This window comes from Zea mays, chromosome 5 (assembly GCF_902167145.1).
Source record: "Zea mays cultivar B73 chromosome 5, Zm-B73-REFERENCE-NAM-5.0, whole genome shotgun sequence".
Taxonomy (NCBI): Eukaryota; Viridiplantae; Streptophyta; class Magnoliopsida; order Poales; family Poaceae; genus Zea; species Zea mays.
The window spans coordinates 3260070-3288012 of record NC_050100.1 but is presented as its reverse complement, the minus strand read 5'-3'; positions in this window follow the sequence as shown (position 1 = coordinate 3288012).

Sequence of the window (27943 nt, the reverse complement as noted above, 5' to 3'; positions counted from 1 at the left end):
AACAAGCGTACCTTGCTTATACGTGACAATGGTGAGTACTCTTCAGCCAGTGATTCTGAGGAAACTAGTCATGCTATGATTGCCACTAACCATGCAGAAAATGAGGAAGTCCACGTTGATCCCATCGACGCCGATAGGTATGAGAGTCTTGTTGTGCAGCGTGTTCTCAGCACACAGGTTGCCCAGGCCAAAAAAAATCAGCAACACACTCTATTCCATACCAAGGGCGTTGTGCACGAACGGTCGATTCGCATCATCATCGATAGTGGCAGCTGCAACAATTTGGCAAGTACATCGTTGGTAGAGAAATTATCCTTGCCCACTCGCACACACCCACATCCGTATCACATTAAATGGCTTAATGATGGTGGTAAAATAAAGGTAACACGTTCGGTACGTGTCCCCTTTTCGCTGGGTTCTTATTCTGATTATGCTGATTGCGATGTTATTCCTATGGAAGCATGCTCTTTGTTATTGGGTCGACCTTGGCAATATGATACTGATAGTTTACATCATGGTCGTTCAAATCATTATTCTTTCATGTTTAAAGGCCAGAAAATAATTATACATCCAATGACCCCTGACCAAATTTTGAAAGATGATCTTACTAGGGCTGCTAAAACTGCACAACAAGTCAAATCGACATCAGCCGCACCTATTAAATCTGAAATCAAGTTGCACTCTCCTGTTTTACTTGCTACACATGCTGATTTTGATGATCTCCATGAAGCTCATATGCCCTGTTATGCACTTGTATGCTCGCGCATGCTTGTTCCGCTTGATGATGCACCGTCTTTGGATATACCCCCTGCTGTTGTTAACCTTTTGCAGGAGTATGCTGATGTTTATCCTACGGACTTACCACCGGGTCTTCCCCCCCTCCGTGGCATTGAGCATCAGATCGATCTCATCCCTGGCGCTTCTCTTCCAAACTGCGCCCCGTACCGTACAAATCTAGATGAGACGAAGGAGATCCAGCGCCAGGTGCAGACACTGCTTGATAAAGGTTACATTCGTGAGTCTCTTAGCCCTTGCTCGGTTCCTGTTTTACTCGTTCCAAAGAAAGATGGGTCATGGCGTATGTGCGTAGATTGTCGTGCTATTAATAACATCACAGTTCGTTATCGATATCCTATTCCACGCCTTGATGATATGTTAGATGAGCTTAGTGGTGCCGTTATTTTCTCTAAGGTTGATTTGCGTAGCGGTTACCATCAGATTAGAATGAAACTCGGTGATGAATGGAAAACGACTTTTAAAACGAAATTTGGTTTATATGAATGGTTGGTTATGCCATTTGGATTGACTAATGCTCCCAGCACCTTTATGCGTTTAATGAACGAGGTTTTACGGACCTTCATAGGTTTGTTTGTTGTTGTTTATTTCGATGATATCCTTATTTACAGCAAGTCTATAGAGGAGCATTTAGAACATTTGCGTGCTGTTTTTGATGCTTTGCGTGCTGCTCGCTTGTTTGGTAACATGGAAAAGTGCACATTTTGCACGCAACGTGTCTCGTTTCTTGGTTATGTGGTTACTCCGCAGGGCATTGAGGTGGATAGCAGCAAGATTGCTGCCATTCGGGAGTGGCCTACACCGACGACGGTCACACAAATTCGGAGCTTTCTTGGACTTGTCGGTTTCTACCGCAGATTTGTTCGTGATTTTAGCTCCATTGCAGCGCCTCTACATGAGCTTACAAAGAAAGATGTGTCGTTTGCTTGGAGTGATTCGCAGGAGGTAGCGTTCAGCACTTTGAAAGATAAGTTAACCCAAGCTCCCCTCATGCAATTGCCTGATTTTAATAAAGTTTTTGAGCTTGAATGCGATGCTAGCGGTATTAGGCTAGGTGCTGTTTTGTTACAAGAAGGAAAACCAGTTGCTTATTTTAGTGAAAAATTAAGCGGTGCTAGTCTGAAATATTCTACTTATGATAAGGAGCTTTACGCTTTAGTGCGCACTTTGCATACTTGGCAGCACTATCTTTGGCATCGTGAGTTCATAATTCATTCTGATCATGAGGCTTTAAAACATATTCGTACCCAAACAAATCAGAACCGTCGTCATGCTAAATGGGTCGAATTCATTGAGTCCTTTCCTTACATTATTAAACACAAGAACGGGAAGGACAATGTTATTGCTGATGCTTTGTCTCGTCGATATACCATGATGTCACAATTAGATTTTAAAATCTTTGGTTTGGACACTGTGAAGGATCAATATGTTGACGATGCTGATTTTAAAGATGCTTTCAGCCATTGTATTAATGGGATACCATGGGGCAAATTTCACATACAGGATGGGTTCCTGTTTCGCGCTAACAAGCTGTGTGTTCCAGCTAGCTCGGTTCGTCTTTTGTTGTTACAGGAAGCGCATGGAGGCGGTCTCATGGGGCATTTTGGCGTCTACAAAACGCATGAGGTGTTGGCTGTCCACTTCTTTTGGCCTCGGATGCGCGCTGATGTTGAGCGCCTTGTTGCACGTTGCACTACTTGTCAGAAAGCTAAGTCACAGTTGAACAACCATGGTTTGTATATGCCTTTGCATGTCCCTTCTTCTCCTTGGCTTGATATCTCTATGGACTTTGTTTTGGGCTTGCCTAGAACTAAGAAGGGGAGGGATAGTATTTTTGTGGTTGTTGATAGATTCTTTAAAATGGCTCACTTTATACCTTGTCATAAAACTGATGATGCTAGCATTGTTGTTGAATTGTTCTTTAGAGAAATTATTCGTTTACATGGTATTCCAAAAACAATAGTCTCTGATCGCGATGCTAAGTTTCTAAGCCATTTTTGGAGATCTCTTTGGAATAAATTGGGAACTAAATTGTTGTTTAGCACTACTTGTCACCCTCAGACTGATGGACAAACTGAGGTAGTAAATAGAACTTTATCTACCATGCTTAGAGCTGTTTTAGACAAGAATTTGAGACGTTGGGAGGATTGCTTGCCTCATGTTAAATTTGCTTACAATCGTGCCACACATTCTTCTACAAAGATGTGCCCTTTCCAGATTGTTTATGGTTACATCCCTAGGGCACCTATTGATTTGATTTCACTTAATGCTGTGAACGCCCCACATGTAGATGCTGTTGCACGTGTTGAACAAATGATTAACATACATGAACAAACGAAACAGAACATTGCTGCTACTAATGCAAAAAATCAGGTTGCTGGTAGTAAAAGAAGAAAACATGTTACTTTTGAGCCAGGTGATATGGTTTGGTTGCACTTGAGAAAGGATCGGTTTCCTACTTTGCGCCGTTCTAAATTAATGCCTCGTGCTGCTGGTCCTTTTAAGGTGCTAACAAAGATTAATGATAATGCTTATATCCTTGACCTGCCTGCGGAATTTGGTGTTTCCACTAGTTTTAATGTTGCAGATTTGAAACCATATATGGCTGACGATGAGGAGTTGTCGTCGAGGACGACTTCACTTCAAGAAGGGGAGGATGATGAGGACATCACTATGAGTACGACTACACCAGCAGCACCTCCACATCAAGCGCCACTTCCTTCATTAGCTGGGTCAATCACTCGGACCCGTGCCAGAGATCTTAACTTCGTCATGCTACTGAAGAATGAGGGCCCAGAAGAATAGACGACCAGCCCAACTGCGGCCCATAGTGGACGACCTAGGGTTGGCCGCCCCTAGGGGCTGCGCTCCTCTCTATTTATCCAGGAGCTGCGCCTCCTTTGTTTTCGAGTTTTGTTTTACGTTAGCTTTAGCTACTCTCGAACACGCGCAAATCTGCGCTATCTTCGTGTATTCAGAACTCCACCCTCGAGTAATAGATTAGATTGCTCGCATCTTTTTCTTGTTCGTTCTTCGATTGCGCACAGGAAACGATCTTCATGATCAGGCCGATCTCGCATCAGCAAGGTCGGTAACCACAGGGAGTTGGTTCAGCGATTGCATTGGCGCCTCGGGCTTGCTCGTCGTAGTCGGATCGCAAGGGTCATCTTCCGCCAAATCGGAATTATCTCTACTCGCCGAAAGATTGGGCACCTCAGCTACATCACAAGTGAAGCGGGAAAAATCATCAACAATAACAAGACCATACTTACTTCCCCCGATGCTGAGGTAGACGACGGGTCCAAAGAGGTCCATGTGAAGTAGCTCCAAAGGTCTTGATGTGGTCATCACATTTTTGCTATGATGAGAACTTCCCACCTGTTTACCTGCTTGACAAGCTGCACAAGGTCTATCTTTTTCGAAAGTTACATTGGTTAGACCTAACACATGTTCTCCTTTTAGAAGTTTATGAAGGTTCTTCATCCCAACATGTGCTAGACGACGATGCCACAACCAGCCCATGCTAGTCTTAGCGATTAAGCATGCATCTAGACCGGCCTCCTCCTTCGAAAAATCAACTAATTAGAGTTTGTCGTCTAGTACACCCTTAAAAGCTAATGAACCATCACTCCTTCTAAAGACAGACACATCTACATTGGTAAATAAGCAATTGTAACCCATATTACATAGTTGACTAACGGACAACAAGTTATACCCGAGCGATTCAACTAAGAACACATTAGATATGGAATGCTCGGATGAAATAGCTATTTTTCCTAGTCCTTTAACCTTGCCTTGATTCCCGTCTCCAAAGATGATCGAATCTTGGGAATCTTTGTTCTTGACGTAGGAGGTGAACATCTTCTTCCCCCCCGTCATGTGGTTTGTGCATCCACTGTCGATAATCCAGCTTGAGCCCCCGGATGCATAAACCTGCAAGGCAAATTAGGCTTGGGTTTTAGGTACCCAACTCTTGTTGGGTCCTACAAGGTTAGTTACAATAGTCTTAGGGACCCAAATGCAAGTTTTATCTCCCTTGCATTTTGCCCCCAATTTCCTAGCAACCACTTTCTTATTTTTACATGAAAGTACAAAATCAGTGTTGCAGGCATGAAAAACAGTAGCAGATTTATTTTGCATTTTCTTAGGCACATGATGAACAACATTGTTTCTAGGCATATTTCTACTATGCACAAAGGAAGAACTTGAAACAATCATGGCATGTGAATCATAAGCATTATAACTCCTATTATGATGAGCATTCTTAGAAAATTTTCTATCATAAATAAATGCATGATTCTTTTAACTACTACTAGCCATAGGAGCCTTCCCTTTTTCCTTGTTGAAAATGGGAGCCCTTTGGCTTGTTAAGTTCTTGGCTTCCCTCTTAAAGCCGAGCTCATCCTTAATTGAGGGGTGTCTACCAACAGTGTAGGCATCCCTAGCAAATTTTAATTTATCAAAATCACTTTTGCAAGTCTTAAGTTGAGCATTAAGACTTTCTACTTCATCATTTAATTTAGAAATAGAAATTAAATGTTCATCACAAGCATCAATATTAAAATCCTTGCATCTATTGCAAATTACAATATGCTCTACACAAGGACTAGATTTATTAACTACCTCTAGCTTAGCATTTAAATCATCATTCAAAATCTTCAAGCTAGAAATAGATTCATTGCAAATAAATAAATCAGAAGATAGTAATTCATTCCTTTTAATCTCTAAGGCAAGAGACTTTTGAACACTAACAAATTTGTCATGTTCCTCATACAAGATGTCCTCTTGCCTCTCTAGCAGTCTATCTTTTTCATTCAATGCATCAATCAACTCATTAATCTTTTTCTACTTTAGCTCTATCTAATATTTGAACAAGCTAGTGTAATCTACTTCATCGTCACTATAGTCCTCATCACTATAAATAGAGTACTTAGGAGTTTCTTGAGCGTTTACCTTCTTCTCATTTGCCATTAGGCAAGTATGGCGCTCATCGGGGAAGAGCGACGATTTGTTGAAGGCCGAGGCGGCGAATCCTTCGTCGTCGGAGTCGGACGAAGAACAATCCGAGTCCCACTCTTTGCCAAGATATGCCTCGCCCTTCACCTTCTTGTAAACCTTCTTGTTCTCTCTCTTCCCATGTCTTTCGTCTCCCTGGTCATTTTCATTATCGGGACATTGAGCAATAAAATGACCTATCTTACCGCACTTGAAGCAGGAACACTTTCCCTTTGCCTTGTTCTTGATTGAGTACTCCTTGCGTCCTTTCAATGCGGTCTTGAAGCGCTTGATAATGAAGGCCATTTCATCCTCATTTGGCATGGACGCCTCAACTTGCGCCACCTTGCTAGGTAGTGCCTCTCTGCTACTTGTTGCTTTGAGAGCAACCGTTTGAGGCTCGTAGATGGGCATTGGACCATTCAATGCCTCATCAACGTATCTTGCTTCCTTGATCATCATACGCTCGCTTACAAACTTTCCGAGTATTTCCTCGGGCGTCATCTTAGTGTACCTAGGATTTTCACGGATAGGGTTCACAAGATGAGGACCAAGTACAGTGAAGGACCTGAGCATAAGTCGGACGACGTCGTGGTCCGTCCATCTCGTGCTTCCATAGCTCCTGATCTTGTTGACCAGGGTCTTGAGCCTGTTGTACGTTTGGGTTGGCTCCTCCCCCCTGATCATTGCGAACCTTCCCAGTTCGCCTTCCACCAACTCCATCTTGGTGAGCATGGTGGCGTCGTTCCCCTCATGAGAAATCTTGAGGGTGTCCCAAATTTGCTTGGCGTTATCCAAGCCGCTCACCTTGTGGTACTCGTCCCTGCACAAGGATGCTAGCAAAACAGTGGTAGCTTGTGCTTTTTTATGGATTTGCTCATTGATGAAAATGGGATTGTTAGTACTATCAAAAAGCATTCCATTTTCAACGATCTCCCAAATACTCGGATGGAGAGAGAATAGGTGACTACGCATTTTTTGCCTCCAAAATGAGTAGTCTTCTCCATCAAAGTGCGGAGGTTTCACAACTGGAATCAAAAGTAAATGAGCATTGGAGTTAGACGGAATACGAGAATAGTCAAAAGAAAAGTTTGAGTTAACCGTTTTCTTTTTCTCGTCGTCGTCGTCTCTTTGGGAAGAGGAAGACTCGTCGCTGTCGTAGTAGACTATCTTCTTGATGTGCCTCTTCTTCTTCCCATCCTTCTTCTTGTGACTTGAGCCAGAGTCAGTGGTGAGAGCACCTAGAGGGGGGGGGGGGTGAATAGGTGATCCTATAAAAACTTGAAACTTAATGCCACAAAACTTGACTAGGAGTTAGCACAATAAAGCCAAGTGGCTAGAGAGGAGTTCTTGCAAGACACGATAACCACAAGAAGATCAACACACATAGACACAGTGGTTTATCCCGTTGTTCGACCAAGTCCAACACTTGCCTACTCCACGTTGTGGCGTCCCAATGGACGAGGGTTGCAATCAACCCCTCTCAAGCGATCCAAAGAACCACTTGAATACCACGGTGTTTTGCTTTGTTTCACTATATCTCGCTTGCGAGGAATCTCCACAACCTGGAGCCTCTCGCCCTTACAATTTGATGTTCACAAAGAAGCACGAAAGTAAGGCTGAGATGAGCAACGCACACAAGACACAAAATCAGAGCACAAACACGCACACAAGTCACAACTCGAGCTCACAACACACCCCAGAGAGTTCTCTACTCAAATGGAGCTCTAGTTGCTATCACAAGGAATCGAATGCGCGGAATTGGAGTCTTGGTGCTTAGGAATGCTTAGAGAATGCTTGTTGTACTCCTCCATGCGCCTAGGGGTCTCTTTTATAGCCCCAAGGCAGCTAGGAGCCGTTGAGAGCATTCCAGGAAGGCAATTCTTGCCTTCTGTCGCCTGGCGCACTGGACAGCCCAGTGCACCACCGGACACTGTCCGGTGCGGATTTCTTTCCTTCTTTGGCGAAGCCGACCGTTGGAGATTCAGAGCCGTTGGCGCACCGGACACTCCGGTGCCCCCTTTTGACCATTGGCTCTGCCACGCGTCGCGCGCGGATTACGCGGCCGACCGTTGGCCTGGCCGACTGTTGGCTCACCGGACAGTCCGGTGCACCACCGGACAGTCTGGTGATTTATAGTCGTACGCCGTTGATCGCTTCCCGAGAGCGACGACTTCGCCTGTGAATGGCTCACCGGACAGTCCGATACACCACTGGACAGTCCGGTGATTTATAGCCGTACACCGCCGTCGAAGTCCCGAGAGCAGCCAGTTGACAGACGCCAGCCTGGCGCACCGGACACTGTCCGGTGCACCACCGGACAGTCCGGTGCACCCAGACCGAGCAGTCTTTTGGCTGTACACAGTCAACTTCTCCATAATTGTTTCTCCTGTTTCTAGCACTTAGACACAATACATTAGTCTTCAAAACAATGTACTAAGTCTAGAAACATATCTTTAATCTTGATTTGCACTTCTTGAGTCCTTGGCACAATTTAACACTTAGACACTTGTGTTGGACACTTAATCACCAAAATACTTAGAAATGGCCCAAGGCCACATTTCCCTTTCAATCTCCCCCTTTTTGGTTATTTATGCCAACACAACAAAAAGCAACTAAAAGAAGTGCAACATCAATGCAAATGAAAACTCAAATTTGTTTTGATTCAAATTTGACATATTTGGATCATTCTTTGCCACAACTTGGTTTTGTTTTTGCAAATCAACTTCAATTTCCTATCTCTAAGTCAAACACACTTGTTGAGACATAAAGAGAGTTGTTCCAAGAGAAATTGATCAAGGATTTCAAAAACTCCCCCTTTTCCCATAATCAACCATACTCCCCACAAGAGGCCAACTTTTGACAAAAGAGACAATAAGAGATTTTTGACAAACCAAAAGCTCTATTCTACTATTTTCAAAATTCTCAAGTGTACTATTTTCAAAATTCTCAAGTGGTAGCCGATCCATTTGTTGCTTTGGCCTTATTTTCTCCCCCTTTGGCATCAAGCACCAAAACGGGATCAATCTTGGCCCTTAAACCCCATTGCCATACCAAAATCTTCAATTAAGAGTAAAAAAGGCAATAAGAGCATGAAGATGAACTTGGAGTTAGTTACTCTTTCATCGGAGTGCAGTGGAAGCCTTTCATGGTCCAAGTCCAACATTCCCTTTCAATCCACCTTTGAGACTAAATTAAGAACACTCAAGCACATGGTTAGTCTCAAAGGATCAAGTTGTAGCATAACTCCCCCTAAATATGTGCATCACTTGCAAATGGACTTATGAGGTCCGGGTAGTGCTTGTACAACTTGAGCACCATTAATAAACAACAATATGCATAAAGGAACATGATCAAAGGCACAAAAACACATGTATGCTATAAATCAATCCAAGTTTCGCGAACCTAAGACATTTAGCTCACTACGCAGCCTGCAAAAGGTCTTCTCATCTAGAGGCTTGGTAAAGATATCGGCTAGCTGGTTCTCGGTGCTAACATAAAACACTTTTGCTGGTGGTCTCTCAAAAAGTGATGTCGGATGTCTATGTGCTTTGTGTGGCTGTGTTCAACAGGATTATCCGCCATGCGGATAGCACTCTCATTATCACATAGGAGTGGGACTTTGCTCAGATTGTAGCCAAAGTCCCTGAGGGTTTGCCTCATCCAAAGTAGTTGCGCGCAACACTGTCCTGCGGCAACATACTCGGCCTCAGCGGTGGATAGGGCAACAGAAGTTTGTTTCTTAGAGCTCCATGACACCAGGGACCTTTGAAAAGGAATTAGGCTTACATCTATTTCCTAAATGATTTTGGTGGTTGAATTACTCAACACAAATAATTGGACTAACTAGTTTGCTCTAGTGTATAAGTTATACAGGTGCCAAAGGTTCACACTTAGCCAATAAAAAGACCAAAAAATGGGTTCAACAAAGGGAGCAAGAGACAACCGAAGGCAGCCCTAGTCTGGCGCACCGGACTGTCCGGTGTGCCACCGGACAGTGTCCAGTGCACCATCGGACAATGTCCGGTGTACCAGGGAACTCGACGCCCAACTTCGCACCTTCGGAAATTTTTAGAGGCGCTTCGCTATAATTCACCGGACATGTCCGGTGCACACCGGACAGTGTCCGGTGCTCCAGAGGAGAGCGACTCTGAACTCGCCAGCTTCGGGAATCCGCTCCGCTATAATTCACCGGACATGTCCGGTGCACACCGGACTGTCCGGTGAGCCAGCGGAGCAACGACTACTTCGCGCCAACGGTCGTCTGCAACGCATTAAATGCACGCCAGCGCGCGCAGAGGAGCAGAGCACGCGCGGGTGGCACACCGGACAGTCTACAGGACTTGTCTGATGCACCACCGGACAGCCAGGCGGGCCCACACCTCAGAGCTCCAACGGTCGGAACCCAATGGCCTGGTGACGTGGCTGGCGCACCGGACAGTGTCCGGTGGCGCACCGGAGTCCGGTGCGCCATGCGACAGCAGCCTCCACCAAACGGCTAGTTTGGTGGTTGGGGCTATAAATACCCCCAACCACCCCACATTCAAGTCATCCAAGTTTTCCAACTTCCAACCACTTACAAGAGCTCTAGCATTCAATTCTAGACACACCCAAGTGATCAAATCCTCTCCAAATTCCACAAAAGCTTTAGTGTTAAGTGAGAGAGATTTGCTTGTGTTCTTTCGAGCTCTTGCGCTTGGATTGCTTCCTTCTTTCATTCTTTCTTGCGCTCATCTCATTTGTAAGCAAGGCAAGAGACACCAATTGTGTGGTGGTCCTTGCGGGAAGTTTGATTCCCAATTGATTTGAGAAGAGAAGCTCACTCGGTCCGAGGGACCATTTGAGAGAGGGAAAGGGTTGAAAGAGACCCGGTCTTTGTGACCACCTCAACGGGGAGTAGGTTTGCGAGAACTGAACCTCGGTAAAACAAATCCGCTTGTCACACTCTTTATTCGCTTGCGATTTGTTTTGCACCCTCTCTCGCGGACTTAATTATATTTCTAACGCTAACCCGGTTTGTAGTTGTGATTAACTTTGTAAATTTCAGTTTCGCCCTATTCACCCCCCCTCTAGGCGATTTTCAATTGGTATCAAATAGCTGTGGGCATTCGGGTTAGCCCGAAAATTCGGGTCGGGTTTTTTGGGCTTTTAAAATTTCGGGTATCTAGAAACTATACCCGAAAACAGATTTACTAGACTCTATACCCGATATATTGGGTACCCGAAATTTTCGGGTTCGGGTATGGGTAGCCCATTGTACCCGGTTTGGAACTTCTAGCTAGTCAAGGACCTTGGTGATGTTCCTGTTTCGGCGTTGTACTGGATGACCGAAGGAGTGGGGAGGAGGCACCAAACGACAGATGAATGAAGGAGAGGAGGCACATGGAACTTCTAGCTAGTCAAGGACCATGGCAGATGAATGAAGGAGCACGGGGAACTTCTAGCTGGTCAAGGACCATGGCAGATGAATGAAGGAGAGGAGGCATTAGCACAGCACGATCCACACCGGCGGTCAGTCGGAGTGTCGAACGAGGACGAGAGCGGAGGAAGCATCAACCATCGGAGCCAAGGACGTTGGAGCCTTGACCGGCTATCGACGGCGCTGCGGCGGCTAGGGTTCCTAGCCCTAGGAGCGCCTGGTGCTTGGTTGGGAGTTGGGACAGTGGGCGGCCTGGCTAGTTTGGGTGCTGCGCGCGGGCTAGTTTGGGTGATGTTTGGAGCCTGGATGTTCATGGGTAGTGGCTACGTGGCTCCAGGGTGGGGGCATTAGTGGGCTTGGCAACTGGGCTTCTTTTGGCTGAAAGCCTATAGAAAAGCTACAAGACGCACAACAAAATTAACTTCGGGCATTATGGGTACTTGGGTACCGCGACCCGTTACCCGGTTAGGCCCGAACTAAATTCGGGTTTTCAATTTCATTACCCGCAGAAATAATTTGAGTACCAGGCTTTGGGCTAAATGGGTACGGGTTCGGGTATTTTGGGTTTCAGGCTTCGGGTCCGGGTTTTATGCCCAGATCTAGTATCAAAGCCCGGTGCTTCATTAGAGCCTAACCGCTCGAAGTGATGTCGGGAGAACACGCCAAGAAGGAGATGGAGACCGGCGACAAGCCCACTACAAGCCACGGGAAGGCTTCATCGGAAGAGTCCCGCAAAAAGGGGAAAGGGAAGGATAAGAAAGCCTCCTCCCACAAGTCGCATCGGAGTGGCGACAAGAAAAAGAAGATGAGGAAGGTGGTCTACCACGAGACCGATACTTCATCACCTTCCACCTCCGGCTCCGACGCACCCTCCATAACTTCTAAGCGCCATGAGCGCAAGAAGTTTAGTAAGATTCCCCTACGCTACTGTAAGTGCAATCAACCCCAAGTGAGGGTTTTGGTGATTTAATGAGAAAACAAATAAGGGTACTAACAGTTTTTGTTCTCAGTGTATGATTAGAAAGAAACAGGAACTTAAGGAAGCACCAAGGACTTCATGCAACGGACGTATAAAAATTTATGTAAAATCTTGTGTTGCATGATGTAATTCTTCCTTATTCTTTTCCGCACAGGTATAGGTGTTTGCTATAGCTCAAGTCCCCAAATTCAAAAGCTATTTTTGAAAACCAAAAATCTCTTTAACATTATTTGGTTGACCATGGTTAGGGTTCAGAAACCTAGAGTGTTCTTGCTAAAAAGCAGTTGAACTTCTTCAACTGCAGCTGAGCTTTCCAGCTGAACTTAACTTCAGCTGTGATGAGCTTCTTCAGCTGCAGTTCAGCTTTTCAGTTGAGCTGGACTTCAGTTGAGTTGAACTTTCAACTCCAGCTGAACTTCAACTTCAGCTATGGACCTCTTTGACCATACCCAGTTGAACTTGCCCCCGGGCAGCTGAGCTGGGGTTTTCTCCAAAACTCTCTGGTCTAGACCAGCTGAACTGGTCCTGGGGGCAGCTCAACTGGTCTCTGACCCTCTGACTTCTGATCTGCAGTCTGCCAGTCAGACTGGCAGTCAGGTCGCTAGGGGTGTCAGGGGGCGGTTCAACCGCCCTAGGGGGCGGTTCAATCGGTCCTGACCTGTCTGACCCGCCTGCAGGTCCGTCTGCCAGTCAGTCTGGCAGTCAGACTGGCAGACAGTCTACTGACCTGTCAGGGCCGCCCTAGGGGGCGGTTCAACTGGTTTTCGGCGAGGTTTCTGGTCAAACGACTAGTTTTTGAGCCGTGACTATAAATAGAACCCTCTCTCTCTCTTCTTTAATACGGCTGGACACTCACTCATTTATTGCTCACCTAACTCGAGACAAAGCACTCATCTCTCCATCTCTCTCACACTTAAATCTTCCTCAAGATTCAACCTTGTTGGAGGAGCTCTTGGGTGTGAGGTTTGTGCTTGTGCTCACGATTTGGTTTTCCTCTCCCATCTCTTTTACAAAGACTTGAGCTTGTGCAAACCCCTCTTGTGCTTTCTTGGTGTTCTTGAAACCCTAGGTTTCAAGATCTTTTGAGGTTGCTTGGGAGTCTCCAAATTTGTGGACGACCCCAAGAAGTTTGTATCACCCGCTCTTTGAGCTAAGATAAAAAGAGATTGCCTTGACCTTTGTGGTCGGCTTTTGGAGGATTAGGGTTGAAAAAGACCCGGCCCTTTGTGGGCTCCTCAACGGGGAGTAGGACACCTTTGTGGTGTGGCCGAACCTCAGATTAAATCTTGTGTCTTGTGTTCTTGCTTGTTTTAACTTGAGATATTTTTACTTGCAAGATTGACATAAAGATTTTTCCGTAGAGTTTATCTAGAAGTGAAATAGCCTTTACATATTCATCTTTTCATCCTAACTTAGCTATATCTTACTTCTCACAAGAACTCGTGAAATACTTTTTCGAGTAGATTTTAGTCTAAAAGTTTATAAAACAGTTGGATTGGTTCAAAGTGGTTCAACTTGCACACGTAGCTGTTGAACCGGCCTGCACCAGTCGAACTGTGTATTTAACAATCTTTCGAAATTTGTTGTGAAAATATTCAGATTAGCCTATTCACCCCCCTCTAGGCTACTTTCAGCTACCCTCGCATTCCTAAACATACTCCATTACTTTCCGTTCCATTAGGCAAACCGCCAACCTTTGACGGTGAAGATTATGCTAGGTGGAGTGATTTGATGAAATTTCACCTAACCTCACTCCACAAAAGTATATGGAATGTTGTTGAGTTTGGAGCACAGGTACCATCCGTAGGGGATGAGGATTATGATGAGGACAATGTGGCACAAATCGAGCACTTCAACTCCCAAGCCACAACTATACTCCTCGCCTCTCTAAGTCGAGAGGAGTATAACAATGTGCAAGGATTAAAGAGCGCCAAGGAAGTTTGGGACGTGCTCAAGACCGCGCACGAGGGAGATGAACTAACCAAGATCACCAAGCGGGAGACGATCGAGGGGGAGCTCGGTCGCTTCCGGCTTCGCAAAGGGGAAGAGCCACAAGACATGTACAATCGACTCAAAACCTTGGTGAATCAAGTGCGCAACCTCGGGAGCAAAAAGTGGGATGACCACGAGATGGTTAAGGTTATTCTTAGATCACTTATTTTCCTTAACCCTACTCAAGTTCAATTAATTCGTGGTAATCCTAGATATACACTAATGACTCCCGAGTAAGTAATCAGGAATTTTGTAAGCTTTGAGTACATGATCAAGGGCTCAAAGAAAATCAATGAGCTAGATGATCCCTCCACATCCGAAGCACAACCGGTCGCATTTAAGGCGACGGAGGAGAGGAAGGAGGAGTCTACACCAAGTAGACAACCAATCGACGCCTCAAAGCTCGACAACGAGGAAATGGCGCTCGTCATCAAAAGCTTCCGCCAAATCCTCAAGCAAAGAAGGGGGAAAGATTACAAGCCCCGCTCCAAGAAGGTTTGCTACAAGTGTGGTAAGCCCGGTCACTTTATAGCAAAATGTCCTATTTCTAGTGACAGTGACAGGGGTGATGACAAGAAGGGGAGAAGAAAGGAGAAGAAGAAATACTACAAGAAGAAGGGTGGCGACGTCCATGTATGCCGCGAATGGGACTCGGACGAGAGCTCCTCCGACTCCTCCTCCGACGAGGACACCGCCAACATCGCCATCAACAAGGGTCTTCTCTTCCCCAACGTTGGCCACAAGTGCCTCATGGCCAAGGACGGCAAAAAGAAGAAGGGTAAATCCAAATCCTCCACTAGATATGAGTCCTCCAGCGATGATAATGCTAGTGACGAGGAAGATAATTTGCGTACTCTTTTTGCCAACTTAAACATGCAACAAAAAGAAAAAATAAATGAATTGATTAGTGTTATCCATGAGAAGGATGATCTCTTTGACTCCCAAGAGGACTTCCTTATTAAAGAAAACAAGAAGATGTTAAAGTTAAAAATGCTTACGTTCTAGAAGTAGAGAAATGTGAAAAACTTTCTAGTGAGCTAAGCACTTGCCATGAGACTATTGACAACCTTAGAAATGAAAATGCTAGTTTAATTGCTAAGGTTGATTCAAATGCTTGTAATGTTTCAATTCCCAGTCTTAGAGATGATAATGTTGATTTGCTTGCTAAGATTGAAGAATTAAATGTTACTCTTGCTAGCCTTATGAATGAAAATGAAAAATTGCTTGTTAAGGCTAAAGAATTAGACATTTGCAATACTTCCATTTCCGACCTTAGAAGTAGGAATGATATATTGCATGCTAAGGTTATAGAATTAAAATCTTGCAAACCCTCTATATCTACCGTTGAACACACCTCCAATTGCACTAGATGTAGAAACATTAATGTTGATGCTATCCATGATCACCTAGCTTTAATTAAGAAACAAAATGATCACATAGCTCAACTTAATGCTAAGATTAGTGAGCATGACTTAGAAAATGAGAAATTTAAATTTGCTAGAAGCATGCTCTATAATGGGAGACACCCTGGCATTAAGGATGGCATTGGCTTCCAACAGGGAGGCAATGTCAAACTTAATGCCCCTCCTAAGAAATTGTCCAACTTTGTTAAGGGCAAGGATCCCATGCCTCAGGATAACGAGGGTTACATTTTGTACCCTGCCGGTTATCCTGAGAGCAAAATTAGGAGAATTCATTCTAGGAAGTCTCACTCTGGACCTAATCATGCTTTTATGTATAAGGGTGAGACATCTAGCTCTAGGCAACAAACCCATGCTAAGTTGCCTAAGAAAAAAACTCCTAGTGCATCAAATGACCATAGCATTTCATTTAAAACTTTTGATGCCTCTTATGTCTTAACTAACAAATCCGGCAAGGTAGTTGCCAAGTATGTTGGGGGCAAGCACAAGGGGTCAAAGTCTTGTGTTTGGGTACCCAAAGTTCTTGTGTCTAATGCCAAAGGACCCAAAACCATTTGGGTACCTAAAGTCAAGAACTAAACTTGTTTTGTAGGTTTATGCATCCGGGGGCTCAAGTTGGATCATCGACAGCGGGTGCACAAACCACATGACACGGGAGAAGAAGATGTTCTCCTTCTACGAGAAAAACCAAGATCCCCAACGAGCTATCACATTTGGGGATGGAAACCAAGGTTTGGTCAAAGGATTGGGTAAAATTGCTATATCGCCTGACCATTCCATTTCCAATGTTTTTCTTGTAGATTCTTTAGATTACAATTTGCTTTCTGTTTCTCAATTATGTCAAATGGGCTACAACTGTCTATTTACTGATGTAGGTGTCACAGTCTTTAGAAGAAGTGATGATTCAGTAGCATTTAAGGGAGTGTTAGAGGGTCAGCTATACTTAGTAGATTTTGATAGAGCTGAACTCGACACTTGCTTAATTGCTAAGACTAACATGGGTTGGCTCTGGCACCGCCGACTAGCCCATGTTGGGATGAAGAATCTTCATAAGCTTCTAAAGGGAGAGCACATTTTAGGATTAACAAATGTTCATTTTGAGAAAGACAGGATTTGTAGCGCATGCCAAGCAGGGAAGCAAGTTTGTGCTCACCATCCACATAAGAACATCATGACGACTGACAGGCCACTGGAGCTCCTACACATAGACCTATTCGGCCTGATAGCCTACATAAGCATCGGCGGGAGTAAGTACTGTCTAGTTATTGTGGATGATTATTCTCGCTTCACTTGGGTATTCTTTTTGCAGGAAAAATCTCATACCCAAGAGACATTAAAGGGATTCTTAAGACGGGCTCAAAATGAGTTCGGCTTAAGGATCAAGAAAATAGGAAGCGACAACGGGACGGAGTTCAAGAACTCTCAAATTGAAGGCTTCCTTGAGGAGGAGGGCATCAAGCATGAGTTTTCTTCTCCCTACACGCCTCAACAAAATGGTGTAGTGGAGAGGAAGAATAGAACTCTATTGGACATGGAAAGAACCATGCTTGATGAATACAAAACTTCGGATCGGTTTTGGGCCGAGGCGATCAACACCGCCTGCTACGCCATCAACCGGTTGTATCTACACCGAATCCTCAAGAAGACATCATACGAACTCCTAACCGGTAAAAAGCCCAATATTTCATATTTTAGAGTCTCTGGTAGCAAGTGCTTTATACTTGTTAAAAGAGGTAGAAAATCTAAATTTGCTCCTAAGACTGTAGAAGGCTTTTTACTAGGATATGATTCAAACACAAGGGAATATAGAGTCTTTAACAAGTCCTCTGGACAAGTTGAAGTTTCTTGTGACGTTGTGTTTGATGAGACTAACGGCTCTCAAGTAGAGCAAGTTGATCTTGATGAGATAGGTGATGAAGAGGCTCCGTGCATCGCGCTAAGGAACATGTGTATTGGGGATGTGTGTCCTAAAGAATCCGAAGAGCCTCCAAATGCACAAGATCAACCATCCTCCTCCACGCAAGCATCTTCACCAACTCAAAATGAGGATGAGGCTCAAGTTGATGAAGGAGAAGATCAAGCAAATGAGCCACCTCAAGATGACGACAATGATCAAGGGGGAGATGCAAATGATCAAGACAAGGAGGATGAAGAACCAGGACCGCCACACACAAGAGTCCACCAAGCAATCCAACGAGACCACCCCGTCGACACCATCCTCGGCGACTTTCATAAGGGGTAACCACTAGATCTCGTGTTGCGCATTTTTGTGAGCATTACTCTTTTGTTTCCTCTATTGAGCCACACAGGGTAGAGGAAGCACTTCAAGATTCGGATTGGGTGGTGGCGATGCAAGAGGAGCTCAACAACTTCACGAGGAATGAGGTATGGCATTTAGTTCCATGTCCTAATCAAAATGTTGTAGGAACCAAATGGGTGTTTGAAAGTAGCCTAGAGGGGGGGAGGTGAATAGGCTAATATGAAAATTTTCACAACAAACTTCGAAAGATTGTTAGATACACAGTTCGACTGGTGCAGGCCGGTTCAACAGGTACGTGCGCAAGTTGAACCACTCTGAACCAATCCAACTGTTTTATAAACTTTAGACTAAAATCTACTCGAAAAAGTATTTCGCAAGTTCTTGAGAGAAGTAAGATATAGCTAAGTGAGGATGAAAAGATGAATATGTAAGGGCTATTTTACTTCTAGATAAACTCTACGGAGAAATCTTTATGTCAATCTTGCAAGTAAAAATATCTCAAGTTAAAACAAGCAAGAACACAAGACACAAGATTTAATCCGAGGTTCGGCCACACCACAAAGGTGTCCTACTCCCCGTTGAGGAGCCCACAAAGGGCTGGGTCTTTTTCAACCCTAATCCTCCAAAAGCCGACCACAAAGGTCAAGGCAATCTCTTCTTATCTTAGCTCAAAGAGCGGGTGATACAAACTTCTTAGGGTCGTCCACAAATTTGGAGACTCCCAAGCAACCTCAAAAGATCTTGAAACCTAGGGTTTCAAGAACACCAAGAACGCACAAGAGGGGTTTGCACAAGCTCAAGTCTTTGAAAAAGAGATGGGAGAGGAAAACCAAATCGTGAGCACAAGCACAAACCTCACACCCAAGAGCTCCTCCAACAAGGTTGAATCTTGAGGAAGATTTAAGTGTGAGAGAGATGGAGAGATGAGTGCTTTGTCTCAAGTTAGGTGAGCAATAAATGAGTGAGTGTTCAGCCGTATTGAAGAAGAGAGAGAGAGGGGGTCTATTTATAGTCACGGCTCAAAAACTAGCCGTTTGACCAAAAACCCCGCTGAAAACCGGTTGAACCGCCCCCTGACAGGTCAGCAGTCTGTCTGCCAGTCTGACTGCCAGACTGACCGGCAGACTGACCTGCAGGCGGGTCAGACAGGCCAGGACCGGTTGAACCGCCCCCTAGGGCGGTTGAACCGCCCCCTGACACCCCTGGCGACCTGACTGCCAGTCTGACTGGCAGACTGCAGATCAGAAGTCAGAGGGTCAGAGACCAGTTGAGCTGCCCCCCAGGACCAGTTCAGCTGGTCTAGACCAGAGAGTTTTGGAGAGAAAACCCCAGCTCAGCTGCCCTGGGGCAAGTTCAGCTGGGTATGGTCAGAGAGGTCCATAGCTGAAGTTGAAGTTCAGCTGGAGTTGAAAGTTCAACTCAGCTGAAGTCCAGCTCAGCTGAAAAGCTCAGGTGCATTTCAGCAAGAACACTCTAGGTTTCTCAACCCAAACCATGGTCAGCCAAATAGTGTTAAAGTGATTTTTGGTTTTCAAAAATAGCTTTTGAATTAGAGGACTTGAGCTATAGCAAACACCTGTACATGTGCGGAAAAGAACAAGGAAGAATTACATCATGCAACACAAGATTTTACATAAATTTTATACGTCCGTTGCATCAAGTCCTTGGTGCTTCCTTAAGTTCCTGTTTCCTTCTAATCAAACACTGAGAACAAAAACTGTTAGTACCCTTATTTGTTTTGTCATTAAATCACCAAAACCCTCACTTGGGGTTGATTGCACTTACAATCTCCCCCCTTTTTGGTGATTGATGCCAAAACAATTAAGGTCAAAAAGATATATATTTGCAATAGAAAATTTCTTTTGAATGATTGTATGTAGATGGCTCCCCCTAAATGTGTGCACGATTGTGAATCCAACGTATTGACATAATATGTCATGTGAGCAACACATTTAGAGATAGTGACAAAATCATACTAAATACAATCATCCGAGGGGTGCAAGAGTGTCATAACAGGAGTTGTGATGCACAAGACTATCTCTAAAAACACATTATTTTTACTTCATAGCAGAGTAGTCATTACAAACTGATAGGACAAAAGATGATGGCCAGAAGACCATCATATTACTTTGAATAACAATCCAACAGTTTTATTTCATACAATGGTAAAAAGGGTACAAGCCACAACAGTGGCCAAAAACAAAAATGATCCAAAAGAAAACCGAAAGAACCACAAACTAGAAGTTGGATTTTCTCCCCCTTTTTGGCAACAAGTACCAAAAACGGAGAGAGAGACAAGGATACAAGAATCAATATCCTCCAGGAGGAGGATATGACAGAGGATATGAAGTGTAGTCAGGGAAAAAAGTCCTCATCGCGTCCTCCTCAAAAGTGGAGTCCCGAGGTGGCTCATCAGCCACAGAAAAAACAGATGCCGAAGATGTACGATGATCAGGAGGAGGTGGAGGGTGGTGGTGGTAACCAGAGCCGGATGGCCTAGGGTCACCAGGAATGGGTCCCGGACCCGGGTAAGGAGGCGGAGGGTGGGAGGATGATTGACCCGGATCCCCATGGTAGGGAGGCGAGGCAAACTCCTCGCGATCATCAACATAGGCTTCTTCATCATCATCGTCTGCAGACATAAAAGGCACCCCGTAGGCCTGCTGGTGCCACTCATTGATCTCCGGGGGAGGAGGATGGAGAGGCACATCAGGCGAACGAGGGACAAAAGGCATGCCCATGGTGGAAGCTTGACGACGAAGATTGTCGTCAGTCTCCCGCTGACGCCGTGCCACCTCATGGACATCAGCAGAAATGTTACGGCACATGGAGAAAAATGCCACAAACCCATGGACCAAGCGAGCACCCATCCCTCGGCCACGACCTCGACCACGACCACGAGCACGTGGCATGGGAGATCCACGGCCAGGAGAGGGACACGAGGCAGCAGCGGGGGGAGAGGAAGATGGATGATGGGGAGGCTGGTGAGGTGGCTCAGTGGAGGAGGCAGGGCCTCCAGACCGTGAGGGAGCCCGCTTCGTACGAGCAGCTGGGCAGCATGGCGCCCAGACGGACTGTGCAGAAGTGACCGAACAGAGAGAAAAAAGTTTCTGCATGCACAGCAGCTGCTGACCGGACATCACAGAAAAAAGGTTCTGTGCGCGCAGCAGGATGCGACCGGACATCGACCAAATAAAAGATTCTGGCGCGCGGGCTGACAATGCTGTGCAGAAGCGTCCAAAAAAAAGTTCTGCACGCGCCCAGCAGAGGAGAAGTGACCGGACAGAGAAAGAGAAAAGAAAAAAAATCTGCACGCCAGGCCGCCAGCAGAGAGGAAGCGATCGGTCAATAAAGAAAAAGATGTTGCGCGACCAAAAAAAAGGTGCAGCTGACAGACCTGCGCGGACAGGCCTGCGCGGACAGACCGGTCAGAGACCGGTTCAACCGGTCCACTATGCCGGTTCAACCGGTTTTAACCAGGATGGTCCTGGTAAAAACTGGTTAAAAACAGCTGAGCTGAAGTTCAGCTGGCCTCCTCCAGCTGAACTAGAAAGTTCAGCTGGTCAAGCCAGTTGAGCCCCAAAAAAAATCTTAGCACTAAAATGCATTCGAATTTTAACATTTTCACCAAGTTTTTGAAAGATCATCACATAGCTTTAAAACTATCAATCAAAAATAGTGAATCAAACAATTTTTGTGACCGTTTTCAAGATAAGTTACGAGAATCCAAGATATTTAATTCACTCCTAAGAAAGCAAAACCTAGTCTCATCGAGGGGTTTTGTGAAGATATCGGCTAGTTGATTTTCGGTGCTCACATGAAACAATTCGATATCTCCTTTGGCTTCGTGGTCTCTCAAGAAATGGTGTCTGATGTCAATATGTTTAGTTCTAGAGTGTTGCACAGGGTTGTTTGCAAGTTTTATGGCACTCTCATTGTCACACAAAAGTGGAATTTTGTTAAACTCACAACCAAAATCTCTAAGGGTTTGCTTCATCCATAACAACTATGCACAACATGCCCCAGCTGCTATGTACTCAGCTTCTGCAGTGGAAAGTGCAACACAATTTTGTTTCTTGGAACTCCATGATACTAAGGATCGCCCAAGGAATTGGCAAGTCCCAGTAGTGCTTTTTCGATCTACTTTGCAACCGGCATAATCTGAGTCAGAATAGCCAAGTAAATCGAAAAAGGAGCCTTTGGGATACCATAATCCTAGGTTTTGGGTGTGAACTAAGTATCTTAGAATTTTCTTAACTGCTACAAGATGGCAATCTTTAGGATTTGCTTGAAAACGTGCACACATGCAAACACTCAACATTATATCAGGTCTAGATGCACATAAGTAAAGCAGTGATCCTATCATTGATCTATATAATTTTTGATCTACAGGTTTACCTTCCTCATTTAGGTCGAGATGTCAATTTGATGACATTGGAGTCTTGGCGTGTTTTGCCTTTTCCATGCCAAACTTCTTGAGCATATCTTGTGTATATTTGGTTTGGCATAGAAAAGTACCTTCCTTGAGCTGTTTGACTTGAAATCCCAGGAAGTATTTAAGCTCGCCCATCATAGACATCTCAAACCTGTTCGTCATTACTTTGCTAAACTCTCCACAAAATTTTTCATTAGTACTACCAAATATAATGTCATCAACATATACTTGGCACACAAATAATTCATTGTCAACTTTTCTAGTAAATAAGGTAGAGTCAGCTTTTCCTATTGTAAACCCATTCTTAATTAAAAACTCTTTAAGACAGTCATACCAAGCTCTAGGGGCTTGTTTAAGCCCGTAGAGTGCCTTGTGAAGTAGATAAACATGATTTGGCTTCTTTGGATCTTTAAAACCCGGTGGTTGCTCCACATATACTCTCTCTTGTAGTGTTCCATTTAGAAATGCGCTCTTGACATCCATTTGATATAGCTTGAAATCATGGTTAGTAGCATATGCAATTAATATTCTAATTGATTCTAACCTTGCTACCGGCGCATATGTTTCGCCAAAATCAAGTCCTTCCACTTGAGTGTAGCCTTGGGCAACCAACCGTGCTTTGTTTCTTGTAACCACGCCATGTTCATCTTGTTTGTTCCTAAAGACCCATTTAGTCCCAATCACATTTTGTTTGGGTCTTTGGACTAAGGACCAGACTTCATTTCGGGTGAAGTTGTTCAACTCCTCTTGCATGGCAATTATCCAATCCGGATCACCCAATGCTTCTTCAACCTTAAGTGGCTCAAGAGAGGAAACAAACGAGTAAAATTCACAAAAAGTAGCTAAACGAGATCGAGTCGTTACCCCTCTCCTGATGCTACCCAGGATGTTGTCCACCAGATGATCCCTTTGAATTGTATGATGGACTCTAGGATGAGGCACTGATGGTTGTCTTTGTATTTGCTCCTCCTCCTCATTCACTTGATCAAGAGGCACTTCACCATCAATACTTTCGTGTTCATCTTCTACCACTGTTGGCATCCTTTGATGATTTTCTTCATGGCTTGGATGACTTGAGGTTGATGGGTTTGCTTGGGTGGAGACTTTGTCACTCACCACCTTTGCACCCACATCCACAACCTCATTGGTCATCCAGAAAGTTCCTTCCTCATCATCCTTTTCTTGAGGTCTCACTTCACCTATTGCAAGTTTCTTTATAGCTTCACAAGGTAGTTCTTCATTTCCTGCAGTGACATTAGAAACATGCCCTTGCGAGCCATTAGACTCATCAAATATCACGTCTATCGCTATTTCAACAAGACCTATGGTATTGTTGAAAACACGATATCCATGCGCATTTGATGCATAACCAAGCAAGAAGCCCTCATCCACTCTAGGAGCAAACTTTGAGCTCTTGACTTTCTTGTTAAGAATAAAACACTTACAACCAAATACTCTAAAATAATCAACTTTAGGTTTGTTACCGGTGAGAAGCTCATAAGCAGTCTTTTTGTAGATCTTATGAAGATAGAGACAGTTGATTGCATGACAGGCGGTGTTGACCGCCTCTGCCCAAAAATTGTCAGGTGTCTTGTACTCATCCAACATGGTTCTTGCAGCTTCAATTAGAGTTCGGTTCTTTCTTTCCACAACACCATTTTGTTGTGGAGTGTAAGGAACCGAGAACTCATGTTTGATTCCTTCTTCACCTAAGAATTCTTTGACACCCGTGTTCTTGAATTTCGTCCCATTATCACTTCTCACTTTCTTGATTTTGAGCTCAAATTCATTTTGAGCTCTCCTCATGAATTTCTTCAATATTTCTTGAGTTTCACCTTTATCACTCAAAAAGAAAACCCAAGTGAATCGAGAAAAATCATCAACAATGACTAAACCATACTTACTACCACCAATGCTAATGTAGGCCACAGGTCCAAAGAGGTCCATGTGAAGAAGCTCCAATGGACTCTTTGTTGTGACCACATTCTTTGATTGATGTGGGACTCCATGTTGCTTTCCAGCTTGGCATGCGCCACAAACCCTATCTTTCTCAAATACAACATTTGTTAGTCCAATGATGTGATTATCCTTTTGAAGTTTGGCCAAATTCCTCATACCGACATGGGCTAGCCGGCGATGCCATAGCCAACCCTTGTCGGACTTTGCCACTAAACAAGTCTCAGGCGTCACTTTACTTGTTGTGAAATCAACAAGATAAAGCTTGCCCTTCAAGCGACCAGTAAAGGCAACTGAGGAGTCCTCCCTTCTAAGGATCTTCACATCCACATCAGAAAATAAACAATTATAACCCATTCCACAAAGTTGTGAAATGGACAACAAATTATAGCTTAAAGAATCTACCAATAAAACATTTGAAAGTGATTGTTGGTCAGAGATAGGAATTTTACCAATACCAATCACCTTACTCTTGCCACTATCTCCAAACACAATTTCTTGTGCTTCTTGAGTTAGTTGCAATGAATGAAACATGTCTTTCTCCCCGGTCATGTGATTTGTACATCCACTATCAAGCACCCAACTTGACCCACCAGAGGAGTAGACCTGCAAAACAAGTTTAGGCTATGCTTTTAGGTACCCAAATTGAATTGGGTCCTACAGTGTTAGTTATAGCCTTGGGTACCCACACACTCCTTTTCATGACTTTTCGTTTAGTGTAGGCACCCACATATTTCACAACCAATTTCCCTAAATCCCAAGTCAACATATAATCACAAAGATATGAGTGGGAAATGGGAGCATTAGATTTTTGTCCACTTGAGGATCCCACTTCCTTCATCTTACTCTTTGTGGAACTCAAGTTAACTTTTACCTGAGGTGACTTGTCATTTGAGGAGTGAATCCTCCCCAAGGCATCATATAGGGTGGTTCCCTCTATGAACTTGGGGAATCTCCACTTTTATCTTCTTCGGCCTTTCTTCTTGACTCTTCTTCTTCGGCCTTTTTCTTAGCATCTTCCTCTTTCATTTTGAGGAACATTCTCTCGGCAATCTTCATGGCGAGGTCGAGGACCTTGGGGTCCACTTCCTCACCGGAAGATGTGATGGGGATTTCCTCGAGGAGAGGATCCACATGGTCCCGTTGAGTAGACATGATCGTTTCCTCACGCGGTTAAGCGTAAAACGAGGTACGTAGCTCTGATACCAATTGAAAGCAGCCTAGAGGGGGGGTGAATAGGCTAATCTGAAAATTTTCACAACAAACTTCGAAAGATTGTTAGATACACAGTTCGACTGGTGCAGGCCGGTTCAACAGCTACGTGCGCAAGTTGAACCACTCTGAACCAATCCAACTGTTTTATAAACTTTAGACTAAAATCTACTCGAAAAAGTATTTCGCAAGTTCTTGAGAGAAGTAAGATATAGCTAAGTGAGGATGGAAAGATGAATATGTAAGGGCTATTTTACTTCTAGATAAACTCTACGGAGAAATCTTTATGTCAATCTTGCAAGTAAAAATATCTCAAGTTAAAACAAGCAAGAACACAAGACACAAGATTTAATCTGAGGTTCAGCCACACCACAAAGGTGTCCTACTCCCCGTTGAGGAGCCCACAAAGGGCCGGGTCTTTTTCAACCCTAATCCTCCAAAAGCCGACCACAAAGGTCAAGGCAATCTCTTCTTATCTTAGCTCAAAGAGCGGGTGATACAAACTTCTTAGGGCCGTCCACAAATTTGGAGACTCCCAAGCAACCTCAAAAGATCTTGAAACCTAGGGTTTCAAGAACACCAAGAACGCACAAGAGGGGTTTGCACAAGCTCAAGTCTTTGAAAAAGAGATGGGAGAGGAAAACCAAATCGTGAGCACAAGCACAAACCTCACACCTAAGAGCTCCTCCAACAAGGTTGAATCTTGAGGAAGATTTAAGTATGAGAGAGATGGAGAGATGAGTGCTTTGTCTCAAGTTAGGTGAGCAATAAATGAGTGAGTGTTCAGCCGTATTGAAGAAGAGAGAGAGGGGGTCTATTTATAGTCACGGCTCAAAAACTAGCCGTTTGACCAAAAACCCCGCTGAAAACCGGTTGAACCGCCCCCTAGGGCGGTTGAACCGCCCCCTGACAGGTCAGCAGTCTGTCTGCCAGTCTGACTGCCAGACTGACCGGCAGACTGACCTGCAGGCGGGTCAGACAGGCCAGGACCGGTTGAACCGCCCCCCTAGGGCGGTTGAACCGCCCCCTGACACCCCTGGCGACCTGACTGCCAGTCTGACTAGCAGACTGCAGATCAGAAGTCAGAGGGTCAGAGACCAGTTGAGCTGCCCCCCCAGGACCAGTTCAGCTGGTCTAGACCAGAGAGTTTTGGAGAGAAAACCCCAGCTCAGCTGCCCTGGGGAAAGTTCAGCTGGGTATGGTCAGAGAGGTCCATAGCTGAAGTTGAAAGTTCAACTCAGCTAAAGTCCAGCTCAGCTGAAAAGATCAGCTGCATTTCAGCAAGAACACTCTAGGTTTCTCAACCCAAACCATGGTCAGCCAAATAATGTTAAAGTGATTTTTGGTTTTCAAAAATAGCTTTTGAATTAGAGGACTTGAGCTATAGCAAACACCTGTACCTGTGCGGAAAAGAACAAGGAAGAATTACATCATGCAACACAAGATTTTACATAAATTTTATACGTTTGTTGCATGAAGTCCTTGGTGCTTCCTTAAGTTCCTATTTCCTTCTAATCAAACACTGAGAACAAAAACTGTTAGTACCCTTATTTGTTTTGTCATTAAATCACCAAAACCCTCACTTGGGGTTGATTGCACTTACAGTGTTCCGCAACAAGCAAGATGAACATGGTGTGGTGACAAGGAACAAAGCCCGACTTGTGGCCAAATGATACTCCCAAGTCGAAGGTTTGGATTTCGGTGAAACCTATGCACCCGTAGCTAGGCTTGAGTCAATTTGTATATTATAGGCCTATGCTACTTACCATGGCTTCAAGCTTTACCAAATGGACGTGAAGAGTGCCTTCCTCAATGGACCAATCAAAGAAGAGGTCTATGTTGAGCAACCTCCCGGCTTTGAAGATAGTGAGTACCCTAACCGTGTTTATAAACTCTCTAAGGCGCTTTATGGGCTCAAGCAAGCCCCAAGAGCATGGTATGAATGCCTTAAAGACTTCCTTATCACTAATGGATTCAAAGTCGGAAAGGCCGATCCTACACTCTTTACCAAAACACTTGAAAATGATTTGTTTGTATGCCAAATTTATGTTGATGATATTATATTTGGGTCTACTAACGAATCTACATGCGAAGAGTTTAGTAGGATCATGACACAAAAATTCGAGATGTCTATGATGGGGGAGTTGAAGTATTTCTTGGGATTTCAAGTAAAGCAACTCCAAGAAGACACCTTCCTAATCCAAACGAAGTATACTCAAGATATTCTAAGCAAGTTTGGGATGAAGGATGCCAAACCCATCAAGACACCCATGGGAACCAATGGGCATCTCGACCTCGACACGGAAGGTAAGTCCGTAGATCAAAAGGTATACCGGTCGATGATAGGCTCTTTACTCTATTTATGTGCATCTCGACCGGATATTATGCTTTCCGTATGCATGTGTGCAAGATTCCAAGTCGACCCTAAGGAAGCTCACCTTACGGCCGTGAAACGAATCTTGAGATATTTAGTTTATAC